A 27,237-nucleotide genomic window follows, 5' to 3' on the forward strand; every position below is an offset into this window, starting at 1 on the left:
CAACTCTTGTGCCCCCCCTTCCCTGGGGTCCTGCTCCACATTTTGAGAATTACTGGGTTAGCTTCATAGTCCCAATGAATCAATTGTAGAATGGTGAATCAATACATAGGTCAATCCAGTTAATTCAATGGCTTGTTTCTAGTTGAGGCTGACAGTAGAATTTAGGCCCATGTAAAGTGGTTAAACTTGCAGAATTCTGCTTTTGTCAGTGTGAACTGAATAAATTTGTTTCACAACAACCAAAACACATACATAAAAGAACCTACCCTCATGTATGGCACCAGCAGGATTCCAGACCATATATTTATTCAATAGATTTGGTTCAGTAACATATAATAAACATACTTTAATGATTTTGCTATTTAACCTGTTGCATGAAACATTTATAGCTTATCAGTCTAATATAAAAGTGTGAATGGAGGCATCATGTTTAGTGTAGCATCCCACAATACCTTACACACATAGGCACAAATAAAAAAGAGTGTTCCCCAGTCCTGTTTAGAATGGAGTTTGCTCAGTAGTTACCACAGATGTTGTGCATGCCCTAGCTAGCTCTTGATGTTTTACAATTACCTCTACTCACTCTGATCTCCCAGGATTAGAAAGACTATAAATAGACTAAAATAGGAGAGAGATTTTCCATCTAGCTAAACAAGGTGCTTCAAATCAGTCATTTCTTACCCTTAGCTGTGATTAAAAGTGGTTGTGGGAAGATCAAATGAAGTGTCATTTTGGAATGTCCATCTTCAAGGTTTGTTTTGATTTTTTTGTTGCTATCCATTTCTACTTCCTATAACTTGGGGGGAAAAAAAGCTTTAGGGTGACCTTGAAAATAGGAATGAGATAGACCCCTTCCACCCCTCCAGCATTACTTTGTGCTGTCAATCCATTTTAGCAGTTTAATAATTTACCAGCCAGAAAGACTCATCTAAATATATATTTTTTTCCAAAAAGTTTTATTCAAGGTGCAGTATAAAACTGAACAGCATAATTTCAACCCTTAAGCTATAGGTAGCTTTTGCCAATGAGCTCAGCCACACTATACAGTGTACCCTGGATAAAAATCAGACTATTCTCTCTGTACTATATATAACTACTCTTAATATTTTATGTGGCGGGAGGAACTGAATTCATAAATAATAAATCCAGACCTCCTAGGTAGAATACATATGAACAGTTTGTGGGAGAGGAAAGAGGGATCACAAATACAATCTTACATTGATATTTTAATGCTAAATACAAGAATTTGGTTCCTCTGCAACTCATTCCAGTCACTAAGCATTAGAAAGTGTAGGCCAACATCAGGTGAGATGGCCCTTTGATCCCTGCTTAATCAATTTACATGGAGATCAAAAACAGGAGAGGTAAATGGCTGATCCTTCACATAGTGTAAAAGATTTTTTAAAACCATTTCTTAAATCCTTTATATCCTGGCCCTGTGTATTGACAGTGGCTTCTATGAAGGTGTACAAAATCAACCCAGTATCAGGAGGTCAGTGAATCTGATAGCCCTTGGCAAAATCCAAAGTTCAAAGAGGGGTTCAAAGGCATATCATGCAATACTGCTGCTTATGATAAGATAAAATAAGTTTAGTCTCAGAAACTGCCTTGGTGGAGCCTAACAGTCATGGAGTTCTCCTAACTGCAGAGGATTTTTGCTACCACGTCCTTTGTATGGATGAAGGCAAGGTATTGATGAGGCCAAATTGGCCAGGATGTGTAAGCCAATGGGAATTGTAATGCAGAAGGACTGAAAAGATACATCCCACCTGTACTTTCTCATGCAGCAAGAAATCAGCGATTTGGGAACAAATGTGGTGGTTGTTTCTCTAGTGCATCTCATAACTAGCATGTAGGAGTATCTTTATGATTTTACTTCATGGAAGAGTAGCTCTGGAGGCATTATGTTCATTTTGATTGACTTGCTAAGTGAATTAAATTGTAACACACATAATGGTGAAAGTGAAACAGAAGCATCCCTGGAGAAAACCCTGAAGTTATCATTCTATGATGAGAAAGGAGCTTATCCCACAGACTGCCCACAGCTAACGTTCCAGGGACAATGGAAGGTAGCTGCCTTTGGACTTTGCTGTCTCACCACATCTAAAGTTGCATATCTAAGATCAAGCCAATGAGAGGCACCCACAGCAATTATTCTCCACCTTCAACACGTTGCTTAAACCTCCCTCTCCTCCTGTCTCTTCATCATTCTCTCCTAATGACTTTGCTAATTATTTCATCTCTAAGATTATCACTATTCGCTCTGAGATAGTCGCCCCCCCCCCAATTCTTCTTCTGCTCATAAACTTCTATTGCCCTTGCCTAAAAAATTTTCTGTGTTTTCTCCTGCCTCTTTGGATGAACTCTCTACACTTCTGAACTCTTCCAAACCTGCAACCTGTTCTCTTGATCCAATTCCTACTTGTCTTCTAATTTCTATAGCTCCCTCTTTTCTGCCCTCGCTTCTCCATATCTTCAATCTCTCTCTCTCTCTCTACAGGCTCCTTCCCGTCGGACTTCAAACATGCTCTCATTTCCCCAATTCTGAAAAAACCTTCTCTTCACCCCTCCTCTTTGTCTAGCTATCACCCGATTTCTCTTCTTCCCTTTCTTTCTAAGGTTTTGGAACGGGTTGTTTATTCTCGCTGTCTTGAGTTTCTTGAAGCCAACTCCATCCTCAATCCCTTTCAGTCTGGTTTCCGTCCAAGGCATTCTACAGAGACAGCTCTCACTAAGATCTCAAATGACCTTTTACAGGCCAAGGCTAATGGCCTTTGCTCTGTTCTCATCCTTCTCGATTTGTCTGCAGCCTTTGACACCGTTGATCACTTTCTCCTAGTTGACATACTCTCTGACCTTGGGTTCTCAGACTCTGTTCTTGACTAGTTTAGATCTTACTTGTCTGGCAGATCTTTTGCAGTGGTTACAGGTGGTCAGACTTCGTCCTCTGTTCCCTTATCTGTTGGAGTTCCTCAGGGCTCTGTTCTGGGTCCCCTTCTGTTTTCTCTCTACACACTGTCCTTAGGAAAACTCATCAGCTCTTTTGGTTTTTCCTACCATCTGTATGCCGATGACACCCAGTTGTATCTTTCCACCCCTGACTTTTCTCCAAGGCTTGAACAGCAAGTTTCGTCTTGTCTCACAGCTGTCTCGCAGTGGATGCACCATCGGCGTTTGAAACTCAACATGTCCAAGACGGAGCTTCTTGTCTTTCCTCCTAAGCCCACCCTTCAACACTCCTTTTCTGTCTCCGTGGACAACATTTCTATTCAACCAGTCCAGCAAGCCCACAGTCTTGGTTTTATCTTTGATTCTTCTTTGTCGTGTGTCCCTCAGATCCAGACCACAGCCAAGGATTGTAGATTCTTTTTGTACAATATTGCTAAAATCCGACCTTATCTCTCCGCCTCTACTGCCAAGATCCTAGTCCATGCCTTAGTGATCTCACGACTTGATTACTGTAACATCCTTCTGGCAGGGCTTCCTCTTTCTCACCTCTGTCCTTTAATTTCTGTCCAGCATTCAGCTGCACGCATTATCACATCCGCCCACCACTGTGACCATATCTCTCCTGTGTTGGCATCCCTTCACTGGCTCCCCCTCCCTTTCCCCATTCAATATAAGCTCCTGCTGTCAACATTTAAAGCCCTCCATGGACTGGCCCCTCCTTACTTATCAGACCTTATTTCTCCTCACCTTCCCACTCGGGCCCTCCATTCTGGTAGTCAAGGTCTGCTGTCTCAGCCCAGGATTTCCTCTGCCCCATCTCAGTTGCTGCCCCTCACTCCTGGAACCTTCTTCCCCTGCGAGCAAGAGCCATCACTTCTTTAACCAGCTTCAAAATGGAGTTGAAGACCATCCTGTTCAGGGCAGCGTTCCCAGGCATTGCATAAGTGTCACTTGCTATTTGATGTTCTTTTGTTGCCTGTTTTATTGAATCATTCCCTGTATTGCTATGTATTTTATATGTATTATCCTACTAGAGAGGCCCCTTCCCCACCACCACTCCCTTTGTGCCGTGTCTTTTTAGATTGTAAGCCTGAGCGTCCAATTAAAAAGATTGTATGTACAGCGCTGTATAAATTTACAGTGCTTTATAAATAAAGGTTAATAATAATAATAATAATAATAATAATAATAATCTGATTGAAAAATAATAAATGTTATATTAGCTAGCCTTCTCCCTTTCACATGGTTCCTAGGAAAACTTATGTACAACATCTATAATCTGCTAACTCACATGGACACTGGTAGGTGCATTCTGAGAGTTTCTAGTGCAAAAAACTAACTTTTCTAACCTATGTTTCAAAAGTGTTCAAGCTTTCTTGTGGCTTCTCTTTATTCATACAATTAATGTCAAATGGAGGACTGTTCCAGATAAGACTGGAACAGTCTCATTGCTAACCCACTTAGAAAATAAGCAGACCAGACACCAGGCTTTGGGTTGTATAGCGCCATGTTAATTAATTATTTTTGAGTCCTTAAACATGAACTGCAATCTGGGGAGATACAGCGTGGAATTCCTATGAGGAAAGGGGTCCCTCTCTGTCCTTCTCTTTAACCATCATTGGACATGACACCTAGGTCCAAAGTGACCTTGTTGTCCCCAAACTGGATTGCTTGGTGGAAGGTCACACCTAAGTAACCCCCTTCCTCAAGTCCCACACCGTAAAGCAAGGATACCCAGGTAGACCTCAAGGGTGATCTCTTTTCCTACTCCCACCCCATGTTCTCTGACCAGTAGAGGCCAACCAGAGACCTCCCCTTCACCAAATGGGTGCCTACTGGTGCTCATCATACTTATAATTTTCTCCCTCTCCACTACCTGCCTAGTGACTGCCTAGTTAGAAACCACACCCTGGATCAATTTCTCAAGTTCCTCAAGTTTCACCGTAGGATAGATTGACTCCAGCAAATAAGGAGGGCCAAAATGCCTATCAAGCCCAGGGTTACCAGCAGAACCTTACAATGAACTGAAGATGGTGGGTGGGTCAAGTGTCATCACTGAAAAGAAAAGGTGAAGGAGGCAGAGCATGCTTCCATGCTCTGACCCTTCATCTCCAACCTAGTATGCTGCACCAGATGGTTACAGTCTGGCCTCCTTTCCTTCCAGTGCCAGCAAAAGTCAGCCCATTCCCTGCAGTGCACACACTAGTGGATACAGAGATGTGTTTTATTTGAGCTTTGCACAGTGTTGTATCTCACGCACAATCCTCATTTTCCCACATCTTCCATCTTTTTTTCCCTTATAAAATTCATTAAGAAGGAGACACAAAATAGCTGCAAAAGATCTTTGAATGGCTAGCCTGATAACTCTGCATATGAATGACATTAATACACGCTGGGGTAGACTCATCCAGTGATGGACTGGACTAGACACTGCAAGAATATCTCATTTCCAAATATCATCCTAACCAAGGCCTGCTTAGCTTGAAAGACATAATAAGATTACAGTATGGCACAGGATAACTACCAGACATCCCTAATACTTTAGAATCTTATTTAACCTTTATAGTAAATCTGAGAACAGTAAAAGGGGAGGGAAAGTCAATTACACTAAACCGTAAGTCACTTCATCACCACCCCAATTTTCCCACATGGGTGGTAGTGCCACATGCCACTTAAATGTGAATAGCTTTCATTGGCAATGAAGAAATGCTTGGCACTGTGTTCTGGGCAAAAAGTGCTACTTGACTGAGCTTAGCAATTAGATACCTGCAGATTTAATAAAGGGTAGGTTCCGCTCCTATCAATCATAGCCTGTCTGGTTGATTGCTCAACAGTCAGATTTAGATTTCCTCTGTGTGGTGTTGTTGCCAGCAGTGGACGTGAAGAGACATGACAACCGAGAAGGATTAAAAGCTTTTTTTATTATTATTTTGATGTCCAGATGGTTAATATCCTCCTCGTTTGATTTGTTTTGGATGTTTAAAGAGAACTAACTGCAGTTTCCCAGCCTCTTTTAATGCTTAGATGCATGTGCCTTTATGTATATTGTGCATGTATGTACCCTGAGATGTCTGAGAAAGCTAACAGTAAAATGGCCCCCTGTTCTACACTATTAGCTGTATCCACTGTGTCCATTGGGACCATTCCCATGTTCCATAGAAATTAAGCTTACATCTAAACCTGAAACACCTACATATTGTTTCCTGTTTATCCTCCCATTCACTCACTTGTTACCTCTCTCTCCCCCTGTGTTAAAGTTTACAATCTAAACTCCCCACATGGGGATCATGCTACACATGGTTTCGTTATAAGAACCAAGCAAAGGCCTCTCCCCACTGTTGCCACCATAATTGTGCTAAGATAGCTGAAGCCAAAATACTACTGGCAAAACAGCAACACAAGCATAAACACACTAAATCTTCCAAATGAATTGGTAGGGACAATCCTAGTTAATTTTCTGTCATCCCACTTTCTCAGCTGTTTTTAAAGTGCCCCAGTTTCTCTCTCCCCCTCCCATTTTCTCCCTATCTCCTTGGTTTACTTCAAATGGTAAAAACTTCATTACACCTAAGAGAAGCACACAGATGAGCAGCATTGTATCCTTGATCTTTACACTTATCATTGAGATCTTTTTTTCTTGGTTTCTTCTTGTTACAAGTTATGGTCAGTCAAAAATATCCCTTTAGATGTGTGCTTCATCTGGTAAGTCCAAACAGTAAGAGAGCATAATGAGATGTTTCACTAACTGTCTGGACTTAAATCTCCAATTGGTCCTGCTCTACTGCAAAGCTACAGGAAATTCACTTGCATATTTCATTCCTGCAGTTACCTTATACTTACACTGTCTGAGCCGCATAACTTGCACCTTGTCTATTCACAAAACAGAAGCCACCATTTTACATGAGACTACTCTTTCAATATTACAGTGATCATATAACTAAAATGCTCACCCCATCCAAAGTTCAAGGATGTTTTCTATGGATCAACTGAAATGGCCCCCCGCCCAAAAAAAAAAGCATTGGCTTTGACTAAGGGGCTTTTTACACTTCACAGTTAAAGCCCTGTGATTCCATTTTAACTGCCATGACAACATCTTGAGTTTGTAGTTTGGGAAGACACTAGAAGTTTGTGACTGTGTATTCCAAATACCCACTTCTACACTGTAAATCCCACGTTTCCATAGGATGTTGGTATGGCTGTTAAAGTGGAATCACAGTGTTATAATTTTAGACCTCAGTTGGTGGGCATTTTGTACAGAATTCCCATGTTTTCATCAGATCTTTAGTGAGAAGTGTTCCATTTGTGCATTCTAATTGAATCCCCCTTCTCCAGTAAGCCAAAGGAAAAACCCCAGGGCAAACCATAGGTTCTTCCTATAGTCTACTCTAATTCATATATGGTGAACAAAATTGTGATGAATTGTGGCTTACTGTGACATCTACACATGCCTCTTCTCATTTTTTGTTCACAGTATTTGTTGCTAATAGGATTGTTTTTATCACCTTGGGCCTTCTAGATTTATGATCTTTCATTTCTGGCTTGGCTTATTTATATCTTAACTAATTGTTTCCAGATAATGATGCTTCCTTCACTTTGTCAGATATATTGGCTGCTGGTCCCATAAGCCTCAGTTCTTGCTTCATTACTGTATGTGATTTATTAGGTTCAGCATTTTTTGTTTGTTTGTTTGTTTGTTGCCATTGTGTCACAGCAATCCTTTCTTTGGTCTGGACTAGGAGATGTTTCCACATTTTTTAAATGGCAGAAGTGCATTGTCCTCTGCTACAGAATATACCATGGACAAATAATTTGTACAGTGGTGATAAGAATTTATGCTGGTTTTCTTTGTCTTTCAGTGGCACATCTTTTCTAATTAGTGCAGCGTATAAAAAGATTAGTGTTGTTTTTCTGTTTCTTTAATCAGTGGTCATTAACATTGTCCCTGCTTCATTGCAATGACACATTCCTTTCTGGGCTGAATTACCATATATCTAGTTCAGTTATCAAGCAAATTTAAGATACATGTTATGGCTGTGATTCCAAAGCACTTCAGATCATGTAAGGGAGTTATGATATTCTACTGAACAGTTGTTTTAATTTTCTTCGAACAAGTTTTTGCAGTTGACATCATTATCATTGTTGTTGTCTCTGAGTACTCAGCTTTGTCTCTATCACAAAGTGCTTTCAAAAAACACTTCAGTTTCAAAACCATGGATCTTGTGAGTTTCTGTTGAAGAGAAAAAACACTAGGACTTTATTAAGCTCACAAAAGGAGAGACTCTTGGTTGGTTGATTGGTTGGTTGGTTGATTTGACTTGATTATGTCCCACTTTTTTTCCAAATATGGAACCTGTCCTGGCAATTATGAATATTCCATATATTTATGAAGCAGAACTTTCATATTTACTGTCTTCAGGAATTACTTTGCATAGAGTCTTTATATAAGACCTTATCTGCATGAGCTACAAAGCCCATCCCCTCTCCTGCTTCTCATATCATCCTGTTTGGATAACGCACATCCCAAACCTCAATTCTGGTGCAGGCAGTCCAGATGATGTTTGACATGTTCCACATCAGAACCAAGGTTTAACAGCCTTAATACGGATGTTAAAAACTCACCTATTGCTCTAGATCTTCCAGAAAGTTCCAGAACCCACTGTTTGTGCACCACAACAGTCTGCATAGATGTCCCACCAAGTTACCCACTGCATCCACCACCACTGTGGGTCACTTTTTCTGAGGCCAGAATAAGGTACTCCACATGTTACTGTCACTTGCATGCCTCATTCTGACCTCATAAGCAAATGATCTACATTGGTGGTGGATGTGCCAGACTGCCCAGTGCAGATAGCCACCGTAGTGCAGAAATGGAGGCCAAGGTAACAGGAGCAGGTCAGGGATCTTGCTGCCAAACTGGGACAATTGTAGGTTTTGTATAAATGAAAATCTCACTACCATACTCTAGATAAAATGGAACTAGTCCTTAGCCCTATTAATTGCAACTCCCATCCTCTCCAGCTCTCCTTATCTTTCTGAACTGAACTAGTATGAACAGCCCCTTCTTCGTAGTTTCCTTATCCATTGTGCCAAACTAACAGTTGATAGGATTTTATACCTGCAACAAAGTCAAGCCTCCAACTATCCCAGTTTGGCAGGGACAGTGCAGATTCATCCTCTGCCATCCCACATTTTCAGATGCTTTTTAAAAGTCCCTGCTTTACTCTCCCCTTTCCACTTCCTCCCTTCATGATCAGCTTACTTCAGTTGCTGCAGTCTGACTTCAGAGTGCCAAAGTAGTTTGCACTCAGCAAATTAAATATCAGGGGGAGAGAGGAGGATGGGACAGAATTCCATTTGGCTCAGGCAAAAGCAAACTGCTGCAGCCTCTCCTAGCTTGTTTGTTCTTCCTCCTTAATAGCTTTGCCATCTTGACCACTGTCTGATGTTGTGCAGCAACACATTTCTCAATTTTCATCTATGAAATGATGGAGGGTATGTGTTCTATTTTTAAGACATATTACTAACATGTGTTTTGCACCACACCACAAACACATATATAGCATTACAAGGACATAAAGCATTTATTCACACCAATACTGTTGTCCTGAAGATTGATTGTGGGGTTTTTTCCCTCTCTTAAAAATCAGACTTTATTTATTAGTACATGATATACATTGGTATTTGTGGGCTGGATTTTGCAGCCTCTTTAAAGTCAGTTTACCACACTATTAATTTTTCCTTTGTGGCCAAGATCAAACTCTTTTTATATGCAACTGACCTTCAATATCACAAGCTGTGTTGTGACAATGTGGGGGTGGGCAGGTTTACGTGTCTGATATTTTCCCTTAGATATTGCAGTATTTATTTGAGTGTCTGAAAGGTATGTTAATAACACAATGATTATCATAAACACTGATTTATGAGTCTGGCACCTTTTAATATCAAGTTAAACTTTAGTCATAAGAAGAGTAACTATGAAGGACAGGGGGAGGCAATATGAACAAGTTTTATATCTCATTCTGTATTTTTATGGACAGAGCTATATGTGACAGCAAATACAGTTTGCTATAGAAATGGCAATCCTATGTCCACTATTCTCTATGCCCCTGCAGTGAATTCCTAAAAATATAAAAATTGTCCTGCTCAGTCCAGAGCTTTGGAAAAGGTATTATTTGAAGATCAGCTCCCAGAGTTTTGTAGCCAGCATAGCCAGGGGCAGAACTCACCAGGATATTTTGGAAATTATAGTCTGAAAATGTAATTTTTTCTTTTTTTCTTTTTGAAATTAAATTTTTATTATAAAACATAAAATCATAACATCCATAACGCACATACAACAAAACAAAACATACAACCTAACTAAACATAAATTCCTGTTCTAAACAGTAAAAAACCCAACACCTTTCAAACAGAACTTCCTTACTTTTCAAGTTTACCTGATTAATTATCTTATACATTTTTCTCCCTGTAAATTATCAAATGTAAAAAGAATTATTCCACATAATTTTAACCAAGCCATCATAAATTCATATTTGTAAATTGGTGTTTTTCATACCTATACTTCTATACATTTTATAGATTTTATTAGTCCAGACCATTTTTCCAGTTTTGTCTCCACTTGTTTACTAAGGCCTGTTACAGACCACCCAAAGGGGGTGGTCTCGGCCCACTGCCGGTTGCAGCGCATAGGAGTCGCAGCAGCCAAACCACGTGACTCCTCCGCGCTGCAAAGAAGGAGCGTGAAAATTGTGCTCCTTCCGGCAACCTGGAAGAGATGCTGCAAGTGCCAAAGCGCGCACTCGCAGCATCACTTCTGGGCCGCGACGTGTGGACGTAGAGCATCCGTTACGTCAAAATGGCGGCGGCCGTGTGGAACGGCCGCCGCCATTTGTTACAGACTCTGTCCGTAACAGGGTAAGGGGCGTCTGGAAGAGACGCCCCTTATGGCGGTCTGTAACCCGCCTGAGTAACAAATCAAAGGGTTCCAGTCCTTTTCAAAATTTTTCTATAGATTTCTTATGCAAAATTTGTGATATATATCTATTTCCATGAAGTCAATCAATTTGAATATCCAGTCTTTTAAATCTGGCGTTGTTTTTTCTTTCCATCTTGATGCATACAATTAGCTAGCAGCTATTGACATATAAAACATTAATCTTCCATGCTTTCTCTCTTTTTTTCAAGCTCTGGTTATATCAGACTGACACCTGTATGGTCCCAGGAACCTGCTTCCCATGGTAGTCATTTTAGTTCAATAAGATTATATAAAGCTACAGCTGTTTTCCATTGTTGCTCTGTAATAATCCCTTTGCCATCAGGCTGGGAGACTGGCCATCAGCACAAAACAATACACATGCAAATCACTCCTGCATTCCCAGGTTCACATAGTATATATACACCCAACTTTTTCCAGGCAAAGCATTCTCTGAAGATGCCAGCCACAGATGCTGGCGAAACATCAGTAAGAAAAATTTTCTAGAACATGGCCACATAGCCTGAAAAAAGCCATGGATGCTGGCCATGAAAGCCTTCGAAAGGGATGCCACTGAGGAGTTTCATGGGGTTGGGGGGAGACTTCAAGGACCACAATAGTGGGATCCAGTGGCCACATGTGGATCACAAGCAACACTATGGCAGGAGCTGGCACGACACTTTTCTTTTTCATCAGGAATTTTAACTTTTGAAACAGATACCCCCAGTTCTACCTAAAGCTGTATGAAAGTATTGCTGCTGTAGGAATTTATTCATGCAGCCTGGGCCTATGTATGTTTAACGAGAAAACCCATCCTCTACTGTGACATGGATTCCCAAATAAGTATTCATAGCTTTCCTGTGAGCCCTGGTGGCTCAGTGGTTAATGCTTGTACGGTAGACCCTTGTTATACGCTGGGGTTTGGTTCCAAGATCCCTCGTGTATAACAAAATCCGTGTAAGCTCAAGACCCATTAAATATAATGACATAGCATAATGATGTCCCTTATAAAAAATGGAAAATCAAGGTTTGATATTTGAAATTTATACTTTTTTTGAACATTTTCAAACAGTGTATGCTTGAATCCGTGTATAAAAAATCCGTGTATAAGAAGGGCCGACTGTACTGCAGCCACTGACTTAAAACCATACGGTTGCAAGTTCAATACTAGCCAGGGCTCAAGCAGGGACGTAGCTGGGGGGGGGGGGGGGTGGGGGGGGGTCCAGACTCCCCTTTCCGTTAGATACAATGAATGGTGCGTGCCGCCACACCGCCGCACCCAAGCCCCATTATAATGGTGGCACTTAGTCTGGACCCCCCCCCCTTCCCAAAATCCTGGCTACATCCCTGGGTCAAGCTCAATTCAGGCTTTCATTCTTCCGAGGAGGTCACTAAAATGAGTACCCAGATTGTTGGGGGCAATTAGCTTATAGTTGTAAACCGTTTAGAGACTGCTTAGTTCAGTATGAAGCGGTATATAAATGAAGCTGCTATTGATATTCCAGCCTCAAAATGTAACTGCACACTAAGATGGGGAACATTCAGCCTCCCAAGTATTTTGTTGGGCTACCATTCCCATCCACATAAGCTGCAGTGAGGAAAGCTGCAGTCTAACAAGTTCTGGAGGTGCACATAATTCCCAAATCCCTACCTAACATCCTTCTTTACAAGGACATTTTGTGAGGCTTGAAACAGTGATGGGGAGAAATGCACATAGTCAGGAAGTTTGTCTGTGGATTTACCTAATGTGCACGCCAGGAAGCAAATTCAGGCCCAGATGGAATTTACGGCCAGAACGCTCCACATTTCCAGGCTTGCACTGCAGTCCACAGGGACAGAAAGCATACACTAACAAAGAAAAATGCACACGTTAACATTTGCACAAACATCATCTAGAGCTACTAGTCATTTGGGTACTGGGAGACTTCGGGGGGGGGGGGGGGAGAAGGGGCAGAATAATAGGATTTTATGCTGTTTTTGTTATATATATGGCTATAGATGTTATTTCCCCCAGTAACTTGTCTGTATCAAATGTACTGTATTGCTTTTGACACATATGCTGCATTTTAAAACAAAAAATACAGAGCTGTAACCTTGTACTGGAAGAGCCAGAGTGGCAAAATGGTTTGTGTGTTGGACTACAACTCTGGGGACCAGGGTTCAATTCCCTGGTTGAGCTTGAGCAAGTCAGAATCTCTCAGCCTCGGGGGAAGGCGATGGCAAACCTTCTTTGAACAAATCTTGCCAAGCAACTCCCATGATAGGGTTGCTTTAGGGTTGCTGTAAGTCAGAAGCAACTTGAAGGCACACAACAACAACAAAACCTTTCTACTACTTTTTTTGGGAGGGGGAGGTCATTGAATATGCCATGAAATGCTATATTGTATTTTTGAAGGTTTTCGCTGTGTAACCTCTGTCCTCACTTCTCTCTCCTTTCCTCAGTGATGTTGCTACAAAATATGTCTTTTAATAAAAGGAAAGGATTTGCTAGGGAAACTATTATTAGAGTTCACCATCAGAACATCTGAAGTTATCACTAAAGTGCAAGAGCCCCTGCATGGTAAACTACACCTTACAAAGTCCGGTGATTTTCTAATCAATAGATAGCTTGCCCATAGGAACTAATGCCCTTTTCACCTCCTAATATTTGCAGCAATGGAGTTCTCAAGAAAGGACACATCTGTCTTTTTAACTGCCTTTTCCCTGTCGCCAACCCATAATTTACCTTGTAGTGTTAGCAAAAGGAGATGGATGTTGCCTTAGCCATTTTGCCAATCATAGCACATGATAACTCAATTCTTTCTCAGAATTTTAAATGAACTCAACAGACTTTAGTAAAAAACAGACAGCGTCAAGGGCCTAATGAGATTCTAGTATATTACATTGGCCTAATACATTTTATTTTTCTTTTATTGGCTTTTGACAGACTAAAGTGTTTTCGCAAGCTAGAAAGTGTGTCATGGGATTGACAGTGTCACTTTTCAGCTCCCTCCTTCTTTTTCAAGGTGTTTAAATGCCCAAGGTTAAACTGGACATTACAGGAAACATGAGGAAGATGGCGGTTCTGCAATATAATTTGAAGTACTTATTTATAACTCCCTCATAAAAGATTAAACAGAGAGGGAACTATCTGCCTGATTATTAACCTGTGCCTTGAATATCAAAGGGGGTGGGAAAGGGATTGGAAAGCAGGCAGGATCAGCAATGACAAGAACAAGAAAATGTGGATCAGATTGTATTTGCATTTAAAATTCTTATGATTTGTTTGATTGATTGATCTAACACTTATTAATTAACTTAATAAAAACTGAAAATGTATACTTAAGACTGATATAGGAAGAGAAATGGAAAAGTAAAAACATTATTTAAAAAATCTAATGAGTGCTAATTATTGGCAATTAATATATTATCTAAGCAAGCTAATAAATAACAACAAAGCAAATGCAATAGATAATAATGAGCAAAAATATTAAGATAACTTGGAAGTAGGGATGAAAAAAATATTCAAAAATATTAATTCAGTGATTGAAAATGGACAATTCTACATGTTGAGCATCTTCACAGTTCAGAACTTTTCTGGACTAGAAACTCAGCATAGTCATTTCCACATAAAACTGTGTTTTCATTGCAGAAAACAAGAATTCTATGCAGAAAATGTGGTTTTTTTTGGGGGGGGGGGATTGGAAAAAGGTTTTGCTCAAAAATGTCCTAAACTATATATTTTCTCACACTTACATCTAAGTCAATTTTCAGAAGACTGCTTGTTGTTGTTGTTGTTGTTGTTGTTGTATGCCTTCAAGTTGTTTCCAACTTATGGTGACCCTAAGGTGAACTGACCATGCGGTTTTCTTGGCAAACTGGTTAGGGGAATATTTTTGTGTGACACAGAAAATCCAGTGATAGAGTCACCTTAAGGTTGCCATAAGTCATAAATGACTTGAAGGCAAACAATAACAACAAACAAACAACAACAGATGTAAAAACCAATGCTGTCAGAGCTTGCTGTTGGGTTCTGTAGCTTGCTTCTGTGCAGCTATGAAAATGCTGTTGCTGTTTTATCTAACATACACACTCCTCTGTGTAAATTGGTCACTCATTTCCTCTCCTGAAAATAATGCCACCTATATCCCATTGCTTTCATTGTTAAAAAATGAAAATTCTTTTAAAAACCAATGTAGCTACTCTTATAATACTTCATGAGCCTCAAATGTCCCTTTTCTATCCACCTCTGAGAGTGATCTTGTGGTTGTGTAGATTGATCATGTCCCTTGCTCTCAAAATAATCACCTCATACCTTCCTCTTTCCTTTTAACTATTTTTTTAAAAAAATCCTTCAGGACTGATACGTTTACAGTCAATCCTGTTCATATCTACTCAGAAGTTAAATTTCACAGAATCCTTGATATATTTGGAAAATTCTTGCTTTGGATTCCCTTCACAGTCTCTAGTTGTTTGATCCTATTTTAATTTTGGATTTCCTGCTTCAGCATGTGGTTGGGCTAAATGGCCTTTGAGTTCCTCTCCAATGCTACAGTGCTATGATTCTGTTTCTATGTGTGTGCCCTTTTCTCTGTCCCACCAACCCCATAAATATGCCTAGTGGAAAAACAGAGGAAGGCCTTTGTGGTGGCTACTCCCAGATTCTAGAACTTTTTAAATATGTTTTAACTGCTTTTAATTCTATTGCCAGTTTGATTACAATCATCTGTCCATAGTCACAAGGGTTCGGGGTAAAGGACCTTTGCAAATGTGAAAATGTCATGAATAACCTTGTTCAAGGCATCGGAGGGGAGGAGAAAGGCCTGCATGGGTCTCTCCTGTCCCCTCTGATGCCTGGATGAGATGTTCCAGGTATTGGAGGGGTCAGGAAAGACCTCATGAATACCCAAATTCACAAATGCCAAGTTTGCAAACGAGGAGGGACAAATATGTATTTTAACTTTCCTATGCTGCAAACTTTTAGCTCTTTTTTTAGTAAGATGTCCTGAGTGCCAGAACTAGAAAAGGATGGAAATCAATCAATCTCTAAATTAATTCTAATTGTGAATAGTCTTACTCCATGCCTTTTTATACCCTCCCACCCAAATCAAGGCAAGTATTAGAAACTCATTTTCACCGCATGTTAAGTCTATAACTAATCCATAAACTTTGAAGTCTTATACATTTAACTAAGGAAACAATTTTTTGATGATTTATGTCAAATAGGTCTGTGAGGCAAGAAGAGTGATGGGTGGCTATCTTCCAATACAAGTTGATTGCGCCAAATTCTTTCCCAAAATTTCATCACTGGAGCTGATATTTACAAGTTTACATTTGAAATAGGATTGCTAGATCTCAGGGCATGGCCCCAAGTGTCCAGTGTTCATGGAACATCTGCAGGCCAATTCTCCAGTTTTGAGGGACACCGCTTCAGACAAGAGAAGAGGACTGTCTGCCAATCTCCAGCTCAGTTAGTATAGCAGCAGCTTGCTAAAATTTGCAAGGCTTCATGTCTTTGTTGCTGCAATTTACAGAGATTGTCCTGAATGGGGCAGTCTATGTATATACTTAGTTAGCTTCCTTCTTCCTTCCAGTCATTGTAGCACCAGGGCTGCATCCACCTTCTGGCTAGAAACCAGTAGGCTATATTAAATTTCCTTATCCTGAGTTCATAAGTAGGAAAGATTAATGCCCAAAGTTCACCTTGATTTGGGAACAGCCCATTTAGTTAAGATTTCTGTTTAAATTCTCAAACAGAAATATATTCTGTGTGCGTATGTGTGTCTGAATGACCGGTTGTGAGTTACTATGCTTGGGGGTGGTTGAGGTGGGGAAAGGTAGAAGGAGATTCTGAGTCAGAGGGGAATTTGAGGCTGTAATATTTGCCAGTGCAATGAGGTGAGAAGTTATAGACCTCTAGGTATCCAGGCTTGCAATTGGTGACATCTCTGTTTTTAGTTCAAAAGTAACTTTACCTATTCTGTTGTTCTTTTTAAAATATTAAAAAGTGTCATATTAAAGTAGAATCTTTTCAAAATTTCTAGCTGGAACTGAATCAGAAAGTGATAATATTATCTGTGACATGCAATGATGCTTATAAATTGCAGAATTGGGGGAAAATTTATATTAATTCATATAGTGGAACCTAGGTATTTTACAGTATTCTACATTTTAAGTCCTCTGAGCTTCCCCTGAAATTTGGCAAATATGTCAGCTGATGAAGAATCCACAAATTTACTTCAAACTTTGCTTTGGGCAACATTTCAATGACACCTCTGCCTGTCATCAGCGCAAGCTCATTACCAGGAATTGTGATGCAGCCATCCAAACAGAGAGAATATTCAGCCAAGCAAGAGACTGACAATGCTACCTGTAGTTAATATTCCAACAGCATAACTCTAAATCAAATATCCATGCAAAGGAGTAAGTTCCATCTGAACGGACGGCATTACAAGGCTCGTTTTAATGATAAAAATGATTTAACTCAACCGTTGTTGCCCCAAGCAGAGAGAAACTTTCCAAGTAAATAGTCAATTAGCAACTCTAATGTTAACAAAACTCTCACCGCATTCACCAAAATTAAAATCTGTTATGCTTCACGGAGAAAATACAGAAGTCAATCCTGTCCTCATTATGTACTTCTCAAGGTTAATGATATAGCAATTGAAACAGAGTTTGCCCTTCATATTGACAATAGCCTGGGTCCAGTCTTCAGGTCTAAACCTTCACAGCACTCAGTAAGGTGTACTGAATTACACTAGATGAAGTTGTCTACCTCTGTCAATGCCTGTACAAAAACAGTCATGTTTTTGTTAAACCCTGTTGTCTGTATTGCGGCTGGTACAATGTGCTCACCCCTAAATATTTTGGACTATAACTCTCATTGTTCTTCATCAATGGTTATGCTGACTAAGACCACCGGGAGTTGCAGTGTCCTATCTCATCCATTATCTTGTATCCCATACTGGCTAACAGGTGCTTACGGGAAGCCCACAAGTAGGACATGAGGGTAAACATCCCTTTCCTGCACAGTTCCCTAGAAAATGGTACACAGATACTACAGCTGTTCTTCACTCCCTTTAATTTCAGTGTGCAGAATGGAGGATAAGTCCATATAAAAACAAAATGGCACCATCAAATGTATAAGGAAGTGAGAACAAAATACCAAGGTTTGTAGAGGTCTTCACAAGGGGACTCCAAAACCCTTAATGGCAACTTGACCATATGCAGTGGGAATGGAAGGCTAAGCAAACATGGAGAAGGGGATTGGAAGAGTATATTCTAAACTGAAATGTTCTGCACTGCAACATTTTGTTATAGATCCCACATTCACACCTTTGCTAATCACGTTAAAAGTTTCCATTTTAGTTCAGACGTTTGATACTTAGAAGGTATGAGTTGAAGGCTGGTTTGACATATTGCCTTTTTAGCTTTCTAATTTAATGCTTAAAACTGGATAAATACTTTGGATCCTAGTTTAACAACTGGAGAAAGGAAGAAACAGCTGTTCCATGGTAATTAGTGTGTGTATGTACAATTATATAGATTCGGACTGAACTAATTTTCTCTTGTGTCATTCATGAATCCAAAAAGAGATTTACAAAGGTGGAAGGATAATGAGTATTTGGTCCTAAATCTATTGTTCCCTGAACCTAATGAACAATGTAGAAGCCATCAGCTTCCAAATGTACATGCAGTAGAATGTGGTATAAAATTAATAGAAATAGTACTGGAACAGAATTTAGATATAATTTTTTTAAAAAAAATCTCACTAGGATTTCCCCATGTAAATATTTTTATGTACCTTTAAATTCACTTTTTTAATTCAGTGCCCTTTTACACAGAACCTTAGATAGTGTGAGCCAAATATCTCTTTCACACTATAGAAATCTAGCACTTCAAGTCAATTCTGGAGATTAGGCTTTAAAGTGTCTTATCCCTGATGGGATAAAGGCACATTTAATTTTCAAAACAGATACTATCATATTCGCCTGTGCCATCAAACTACACATTCCTGTATTTCATAAGATTAGTCATGAGAGTTAGTGCATTGGCTTTGAAGCACCTTATTCTCAACGGGATAAAGCCACATTTAGTTTTCAAAATGGGTGTTATCACATTCACCCATGCCAGGGCGAATGCAACCTGTGTATAGCCCAGATACCAGCCAGGTTTATTCTACATGTTTTCAAAAATTGGATTCCCCCATTTAAAAAAAAAGATGCAAGATAAGCCTGGCTGGGAACCAGGCTGTATACAGGTTGCATTCGCCCTGGCATGGGTGAATGTGATAACACCCTTTTTGAAATCTAAATGTGCCTTTATCCTGTTGGGGATAAGATGCTTCAAAGCCAATGCACTAACTCTCATGACTAATCTTATGAAATCCAGGAATGTGTAGTTTGATGAAATGCTTCTGCTCTTTGGTGCAGAATTCTTAATACCTTATGGAACTACAATCCCAGGTTTCTACAGGATGAAGCCATGGCAACTAAAGTGGTATCATAGTGCTATAAAGTGGTATAGTGCTGTAGTGTAGTGTAAAAGAGACTGATTGGATTTGTGATGTCAGGAAGCCCCTTGATGTGATGGTATCTACTTGAGACCTTCGGGGAGAATGATAATCAGGAGTTACAGTTTGGGAAAGGCAGTCATGAGTATCAACTTGATTTTACACCATAGACAAGGTATATTTATTCCTACTTCTTCTGAAGTCAGTTACAAATTTGCCATTTTTGGCACCCATCCTTCAAGTTGCTTTAGTGGGATGCAGTATAAGGACTTTTCTAGTAATGAAGAAAGAAAGAAAAAACCTTTCAGACTTCTGTTCAAAAACTACTAATCATTCAATTATCCCACATTTTCTTTGTGGATTTAAAACAGATCATATTCAAAGATATGAAACCCAATAATTTTACAAGAGCAGAAGCCTTCATTTGGCTGAAAGCAGGAAAGTGATTTATGGTGCTATAATGTTGAGTCTTAGGATTTTACTTTTTAGTATTACGGTGACCTTATGGCTTTACACTGAAGCATTACAAGATAATCTATTCTAAATATAGGAATGAGAAAAATCAGTTCATCCTATGAGAGATCCTAGCAATTTTGTTTAGAGCTATGGGACTTAACCAGACTCAAGTTCCTTCTAATTAGGTCAGCAATATTTGGCATTGGAGGGAGATCTCCATTCAGGGCTATCAAAAATTCATACATGGTTGGTTGGTATCTTGGATACCCAAAATCTTTCCAGCAAAGCAATAACTTATGCTAGCTCCTCTGAGATTTAGAGGCTTAAAAGTCTATTATGAAAGACAGGGGGAAGAGACAGAGAGCTCACGAGACATTCAAGGAGAAATAAAGGTTTAAACTATTTACAAATACTTGTCTTCATTCCACATAATCTACATTAAAGAATATTGACAGGTTCTGTATCTAGGCTAATGTGAAATGACAGATTGCTCAGATCAGAACACTGGAAAAGGCCACAGGGCAAATGAGTCAATGCTGCTTCTCTACCCGCTTTGCATCTCAAAAGTCCCTCTCACCAGCATTAAGCGCAAACCAATTTCATACCTCCAGTGATGATGTCAGCTGGGGAAAGGAAGAAATAAGGAACAGAATGGTTGATGATATTATTTCCCCCACCCAACCCGTCTGTAAGATGCTTGATGATTTGGGATTGATGGAAAGTCTTTTATTGGATAGTCTTCCCCATCCCCTAGTTTCCTTTTTTTTTTTTTAATGTTCTACATTAATTCTTTCATTATTATTTCAATTTTTCATCTGTGAGAATCAAGGTCAGTTTTAAAATAACACAAGCATATAGGCAGTCACTCCCCTTAGCCAGTAGCTCTCCCTATAGTGATAGCCCCAGTCTCTTGATCTCAATGACAGAGCTTAGGGAACAAGCCAGGCCAACAGGGGCCTTTTACCTGGGTGTTTAATAGGCAGTTTTTGAGGGGGAAGCTCATAGTCCTGTTTCAGTGCCTCCTTAAAACTTCTAAGTATGAACAGTAAGGGAGCTGCTGCAGTCATCTGCAACAGTTGTGGGGTGTTTGTCTTCTTGCTAACAGATGTGGGGAACTTCATCTGCACCAAATGCAAGTTGGCAACCCTGTTGAAAGAGAAGATCCACCAGGTGGAGGCATATTAGGGAGCAAGAAGTTTTCCTGGACAGAATGGAATGGACTGTCCTGGATAGGGAGCACACACAGGAAGTTTCTGGGGAGGAGGTCACATAGGAGATAGACAGTTGGAGGAATGTTACACAGAGAACTAGGGACCCCGGGGATTGTTATGCAAGTTTCCCACTACTGAATTGATTTGAAGCTCTATCCCTTGTCAGGGATGATGAGGGAGAGCAGCAGGGCCAGTCCTCAGAGAAAGTGCAGGAGAGTTTGGCGGGTTATAGACCGCCACTTTGAGGCGGTCTCCCGCCGGCGCCATTTTCTCTGTGAGGGAGCCGCAGCAGCCACACCGCGCGGCTCCCGTGCGGAGCAAAAAAGAAGCTCCATTTTGGAGCTTCTTTTTGCGGCACCTCTATGATGTCGCGAGGCACCTGGGGCGGACTCGCGACGTCATAGACGCCGCGCGACGTCCGGACGCACAGCGTCCGATACGTAAAGATGGCGGCTCCCGTATGAACAGGGTGCCGCCATCTTGTACGTATTCTATACATACTAGAGTTAGGGGGTGTGGAAGCACCGCCCCTTCCTAACCCTAGTACGTATAGAATACGTACTAAATGGCGGTGTGTAACCCGCCTTTGTTAGAATCAACACAGGAATGGCCATTACTATGTCTCAGAGGAGGCACAGAGTGGTGGTGGGTACTCCTTGCTGAGGGGTGCAAAAACAGTGGTTTGTGGGCCTGTCTCAGGTGTGTTGGCTCCCTGAGGCAAAAATTTGTGATGAAACAATGAGACTGACACCCCTGCCTATTGACCATTACCCTTTCTTTTGGTCTGTGTGATAACCAATCATACTGCAAGGTACAGCTTTCAGAATATCAGATGGGATTATGAGGCTCTTGGTAGGAAGCTAAAAGAGCTAGATGCAGAGGTTGTTATCTCACCAGGAGCCCTGGTGGCACAGCGGTTAAATGCCTCTACTGCAACCATTCACTCGAAACCACAAGGTTGCGAGTTCAAGACCAGCAAAAGGGCCCAAGCTCGACTCAGGCTTGCATCCTTCCGAGGTCACTAAAATGAGTACCCAGACTGTTGGGGGCAAATTAGCTTACTTGCTAATTAGCTTACTTGCTGTTCACCACTATGATCTTTGGAATAGCGGTATATAAATAAAACAAATTAATTATTATTATTATCTCTTCTCCCAGTTGAAGGACATGGTCCAGGAAGGGAGAGGAAAATAGTGAATGTGAATAACTGGCTCCTCAGATGATACCACCAAGAATTATTTGGATTCTTGGATCATGGGCTGCGGTCCCATAAGGGGAGACTGCTGGCATGGGATAGTTTGTACTTCATGCCAGTTGGCATAAACATTTTTGTCAGTAGTCTGAAAAATTTGATCAGGGGAGCTTTAAACTGAGTTATGTGAAAAAGGGAGAAAGTATTTTGGAAGGTAGGGGTTCAACAAAGACTAGAGATAATAATCAAACTGTTATAGATGGAACAAGGCAAATAGTGCAAGAAACAACAGTGGGAGGCAAAAAGCTTTACATGGGCAACAAGTGGGGAGGACACATGATCTTAGATGTCTCTACACTAATGCATAGAGCAGGGGAAATAACCAAGATGAACTTGAACTTCTAGCACAGCAAAGCAAATATGATATAATAGGCATCAGTGAAACCTGGTGGGATGAGTCTCATCATTCAGAATGTAGAGATAGAGAGGTATAACCTTTTAAAGAGAAATAAGTCAAACAGGAAAGGAAGAGGAATAGCATTACACCTGTGAAGAGATACAGGAATTAATCCTGGAAGCCAGATGGAGAGCATCTGAGTAAAAATAAAAGGGGAGAGAAACAACAGGAATGTTATTGTGAGAATCTACTAAAGACCCCCAAGTCAGACTGAGGAATTAGATGATGCCTTTCTTGAACAGGTGACCACACACTCAAAAAGGAGAGATGTAATAGTAATGGATGACTTCAACTATTTGCTGTAAGTCAAACTCAGGCAAAACCTCAGTGTGTAGCAAATTCCTCACTTGCCTGGAAGACAATATCATTGTCCAAAAGGTGGAAGAGGCAACAAGGGGATCAGCTATTTTAGATCTGGTTAATGGAGTGCAAGTGGCAAGATCCTTAGGTGGGAGCAAACATGTTATCTTGGAGTTTGTTATACAGTGGAAAGGAGAAGCCAGGCATAGCCAGACATGTATTCTAGACTTTAGGAAAGCTGATTTCTGTAAACTTAGGAAAATACTGGGGTGAAACCATGATCAGGAATACTAAAAGAGAAGGGAGTTCAGGACAGGTGGGAGTTTCTCAAAAGGAGGATACTGAAGGCACAGTTTCAAACTGTTCAAATGAGCAGATAAAATGGGAGGTGTCTCAAGAAACCAGGATGGAGGACTAAAGAACTTTCAACTGATTTAAGTTTTAACTGAGCTAAGTTTCAGAGACAAAGAGGATTAGAGCTATTTGTATTTTAGATAAAAGCTGATAGTAGCTGTTTTATTTTTCAGGATCAAAACTCAAAATGACCTTAATAGATTAGAAATCTGGGACAAAACTAACAAAATGAACATCAACAGAGAGAAATGTAAGGTAGGGCAAAAAAAAAAAATGAAAGGCATAGATATAGGGTGCGGAACACATGGCTTAACAAGATGACATGTGAAAGGGATCTAGCAGTCCTAGTAGACCACAGGTTGAACATGAGTCAAAAGTGTGATGTGGCAGCTAAAGAGGCCAATGCAATTCTAGGCTGCATCAATATAAGTATATTGTCTAGATCAAGGGAAATAATAGTGCCACTTTATTCTGATTTAGTCAGGCCCACCTGGAATACTGTGTCCAGTTCTGGGCACCACAGTTCAAAAAGGATGTTGAGAAACTGGAGCGTGTCCAAAGGAGGGCGACTAAAATGGTGAAAGGTCTGGAAACCATGCGCTATGAGGAGTGACTTAGGGAGCTGGGTATGTTTAACCTGGAGAAGAGACAGTTATGATAGCTTTGTTTAAATATTGAAAGGATGTCATATTGAGGATGGAGCAAACTTGTTTTCTGCTGTTGAACAGGACCTGGAATAATGAACGCAAGCTAGAGGAAATGAGATTCCATCAAAACATTAGAAGAGCTGTTCAACAGTTGAACACACTCCCTCAAAGAGTGATGGAGTCTCCTTTTTTGGAGGTCTTTAAAAAGAGACTGGATGGCCATCTGTCAGGGATGCTTTGATTGAGAGCTCCTGCATGGCAGGGGGTTGGACTAGATGATCCTTGTTGTCTCTTCCAACTCTATGATTCTATAATCATTCCATATTCTCAGTGCTCCCTCCAGCAACAGATAAAGTCAGACCTCCATATTCATGGATACTTTATCCAGAGATTCAAGTATCCACAGCTTGAAAATATTCCATACATGTATAAATTCAAACCCTGATTTTGCTGTTATATATAAGGGACACATTTTTCCTATGTTATACTACACAATGCAACTTGAGCATCCAATGAATTTTGGTATTTTGGCATGTATTGCTTACAACTTGCAAAGGTGCTAGTATAGCGTTCAGTGAAGATCTAGTCACTAAGCAACCTGTTTGCCAGCCACTGCTTGACACACAACCATAAATGGAGCAATTACACCATAGAGCCAAATAGGAACCATAACAGAATGTCATGATATGAGATCCACCAGGAGGCATAATGGAATATTATGATATGGCATCCACCTGTATGTAAACTGCTAAGAGAGTCTCTCTTGCCACCTTAAGGTGAAACCGATATCTCAGTTCATGAGCTGGTCCAAAATCTCTGGCTATCATGGTCCCATATGGGAATCAGCTAAATGTGCTCTGTAAAACTAATAATTGATCAAAATCCACAAGAATGCCTAAAATGTGAGCCTTTACAGGAGTGTGGCAGGGGGAGGCAAAGCAGTGAAGTGCCATATATGCCTAAAGTCCACCCAGCAGTTGTTAGCAGCAGGGCATTTAGAGTGATGGTACCTAGGGTTGGCAGGGCAGGAATATCCTAGGCGCTGAGATTTTAGAAACAAAACTTGAGACCTATGGAAGACCACTTGTCATGGAGTGGGCCATGGTGTGTTTATGTGCCTTCAAGTCACCTGTCAACTTATAGTGGCCCCATTAATTTCATAGGGATTTCTAAGCAGAGAATACTCAGAGGGTTTTTTGCCAGTTCTTTCCTTTGAAATATAGCCTACAGAACCTGGTGTTCATTGGTGGTCTCTCATCCAAGTACTAACCAGGGCTGACCCTGCTTAGCTTTCAAGACCAGACAAGATCTTGTGCCTTTAGAGTATTTAGACAGTTATCAAGGTTAAAAAATGTCTTTTGTTGTTTTATAAGACTTATTGGCTGAAGAGAGTCTCATTGTCATGACAAATGTGCCACCATTTGTTTGAAATGTGGTCTAAGCAATTCGTGGAATAAGCTAAATAGGTGTGAAAGAAAAAACAGAAACATGGAAAGGTCAGGCAAGTTTTATACTGTGTGTTACCTGAGGAGAGTGAGGGATGGATTACAAGAATGCTAACTGTTGACAACCAAGTCAATTCTGCTTAATCATGTTGCATACATTTGAGTGTTAGGTTCCATTATAGTACTTTACAATAATCTAATCTAAGGGTCATGAAGGCATGAATGACTGTTGCTACCCTCAAAACTGTTGCAGATCAAAACTGAGTGAAAGATCCATAGCTCAATGGAAGAATAATATGTTTGCATGCATAACATGGCAAGTTAAATCTCCTTTTCAAGAATATCAGGAGCAGTGCTCGGAAGTACTTCTGCAGAACATCTTGAATGGGCTAAGAATCTGACATGGTACAAGGCAGCTTCATGTTCTTATGTGAAGATAATGAGGATATCATCTATATGCCTTGTTCTGAATCAATTGGCACACACACACACACACACACACACACACTTTCCCCACATAGTGGTTATAAGGTATCAGTGGTTTGATGTGCAAAGGCTCACTGTAACGCTCCCCATAGCCCCATTATTGAAGAGATTCTAAAAATGCTGGCAGGAGTATTGTTGGCACATATCAACAAACCAGTTACAGAAGTTTTAATTTTTAGCAGGATCAGTTTTTCTAAAAAAAATCTTACCAAACTATACCTCAAAGATTTTTGGCATCCCTGAACCTTTAGTTACTATAGTTCCTCATTTGCGTTTCTGAAGACACAGGGAAAAAGAAAGAATATGAACTGCTTTCTTGGCAGTGAAACAGAATGACATGGTGACCATGGGTCAATAGGTGGTTGGTTTGGGTTTTGGGATGATGCAGGGACGGAGCCAGGATTTTAGGAAGGGGGGGTCCAGACTAGGTGCCACTATTATAATGGGGCTTGGGTGAGGCAGCGCAGCAGCACACACCATTCATTTTTCTAATGGAAAGGGGGTTCAAACCCCAAGGACCCCCTCCCCTTTGGCTATGTCCCTGGATGATGGAGCATGATGTGGGTCGATCTTGATGATTCAGCTCCTGTTCTGGTCCACCATTTCAACTATGTTTTAATTTTATTGCTATGTTTTTAGCTAATTTTGATTTACTGTTTATGATCCACTTTAGGTTCCACATTGGGAGAAAGCTGACATATAAATGTGATGAAAAAATAAAGTAAATAATAAATAAATACACAAAGGCGGCTTACACACCACCATTAAAGTACGCGCAGAGTGTGTACTAGGGTTAGGGTGGTGCGGTGCTTCTGCACCTCCCTAACCCTAATACGCGCTCTGCGCATAAAAAATGACGGCGGCCGTTCCAGATGGCTGCCACCATTTTTACATAGCTCCTTTTTTTGCTCCGCGAGGGAGTCACGCGGTTTGGCTGCTGCGACTCCCTCGTGGAGCAAACAGCAGCACCAGGAGACCGCCGCAAAGCGGCGGTTTGTAACCCACCAGTATTTTAGAGTGATGGAAGAGGGATCCCATACAGGGCTGCTATTTTCATAAATAGCTGTGCACTTCCATTTAAGAGTGGGATTTTAGTGCCTCCGACGTCATAATGTGCTGGCAGAACTATAAGAAATGGAAATTATATGGATTCATAGCCAGAATTCATTTTCATCTCCATGCTACACTGGCATTGAATATACTATAAATCATCTTTTGGCTATATATAATTAATTCTTTCGCCATCTGTGTTTACTTCATATAATTTTTTGTTAGAT

General features: G+C 40.5%; 1 protein-coding gene across 5 annotated transcripts in view; it reads left to right on the forward strand.

Annotated features, from left to right (window-relative positions):
* The window catches only part of CNTN5 (contactin 5), a 932,298-nt gene that overhangs the window by 810,296 nt on the left and 94,765 nt on the right, over positions 1-27,237 (forward strand). The window lies entirely within an intron of this gene.

Source organism: Sceloporus undulatus, chromosome 3 (genome assembly GCF_019175285.1).
Source record: "Sceloporus undulatus isolate JIND9_A2432 ecotype Alabama chromosome 3, SceUnd_v1.1, whole genome shotgun sequence".
Lineage (NCBI taxonomy): Eukaryota > Metazoa > Chordata > Lepidosauria > Squamata > Phrynosomatidae > Sceloporus > Sceloporus undulatus.